Source organism: Otolemur garnettii, unplaced genomic scaffold (genome assembly GCF_000181295.1).
Source record: "Otolemur garnettii isolate 467f Iridium unplaced genomic scaffold, OtoGar3 scaffold00756, whole genome shotgun sequence".
NCBI lineage: Eukaryota > Metazoa > Chordata > Mammalia > Primates > Galagidae > Otolemur > Otolemur garnettii.
Window position 1 is genome coordinate 9,252 of NW_003853151.1, and position 1,596 is coordinate 10,847.

General features: G+C 34.8%; 1 long non-coding RNA gene across 1 annotated transcript in view; it reads left to right on the plus strand.

Annotated features, from left to right (window-relative positions):
• LOC105888426 overlaps positions 1-437 on the plus strand; it is a 6,820-nt gene extending 6,383 nt beyond the window's left edge. The window contains exon 2 of the long non-coding RNA XR_001161879.2: positions 57-437. This is a non-coding gene — a long non-coding RNA (uncharacterized LOC105888426). The remainder of the gene's footprint in view (positions 1-56) is intronic.
• Positions 438-1,596: the final 1,159 nt, after the last annotated feature.

Consider the following 1,596-nt stretch of genomic DNA (forward strand, 5'->3'; position numbering starts at 1 on the left):
TGTCTTATAACAAGGTTTTAATGGCAGTTCTTACTAAAGTTCTTCCTTTATTATAGGATATTTTCTATATTGAAAATCAAAAGGAATATGAAAACAAAAAAGCTGCTAGAAAGAGGAGAACCCAGATATTGGGGAAAAAGATGAAGCAAGCTATTAAAAGTCTGAATTTTCAAGAAGACGATGATACATCACGAGAAACTTTTGCCAGTGACACAAATGAGGCCCTGGCCTCTCTCGACGAGTCACAGGAAGGACACGGAGAGGCCAAGTTGGATGCAGAGGAAGCCATTGAAGTTGATCATTCTCACGATTTGGATATCTTTTAAGCATATTTTGGATGTTTTGAGGAATAAGCCTTTGTAAAGTAACATTGTAATAAACCATTTCTACTGAGATCGCTACATTTTAGTTTGCACTGATAAACCTAAGAATCTGGAGAAGAGAGAACTGTTTTCTTGTTTTAAATAAAAATTAATATATGTAGGGAGATGAATATGACAGATAACATATAAAAACGTCTCGTGTCTGACAAAACACTTAAGAGTACGTAGCACAGGATTTGATTTCTCAATCTGTTACATGTGCTAAATATCGCGGGAATTATTAGCAGATAGTTTTGTCCAGGTCATTTCATTGTAACATGCCATTCAAAACTTTGCTCTTTCTGATTTATCTTTGCAGTGTGAACTATGCATTAGTTTCACAACATTCCACTAAAAGATCATAATGGGACATAAAAATTACCAAATGTTATAAATACATCCAGGCTTTTTTTTCTGTGTTTAGAGTTAATATTGATGGCTCTTCCCACTTGTTTGTCCGTAAGTAAATAAATGTCAGAAGGATTGTTCTTAACTTTGTTTTTGACTTCTTATTAATTAAGTTGGTCATAGAACTAAATACTAAATGTGATCTACACCTGTTTATTACTATGGACATTAATAAAATTCCTAGTGGCACCCTGCCTAAGACTGTTTTACCTTATGTTAAGGAAGTTTGCTATTTAATCACATCTGTATAAACTACTCATTTTTATTAATGAAGAAAATAGAGGTAGTTTACTAAAGATGTTTCAGGAACTAACTATAGTTTACAAAATATATTAAAGTGTACTTAAGCAAAAATTTGTGAAGGTAAGCAGGTAAAATTTAACGATTATAAACTATGCATTATGGATAACATACTTGAAGTCGTTCAGTAGTTACTTAAAATATAGTCATTGAAGCTGGGCGCTGTGGCTCACACCTGTAATCCTACCACTCTAAGGAGGCCCAGGTGGGTGGATTATCTGAGCTCACAGGTTCAAGACTAGTATGAGTCAGGGCAAGACCCCGCCTCTAAAAAATAGAAAAATAGCTAGGCATTGTGGCAGGCACCTGAAGTCTTAGTTCCATGGGAGGCTGAGGCAAGAGAATCACTTGAATCCACGTGTTTGAGGTTCCTATGATTTAAGATGCCACTGCACTCTACCAAGGGCAGCGAAGTGAGACTCTGTCTCCAAAAAATATATATGTGGTCATTGAAGTTGGATCTAAAGAAAATGGTTATCAGTTGCTTTTTATTTATAAAGAATACAAAAATAAAACTAGATTTTGG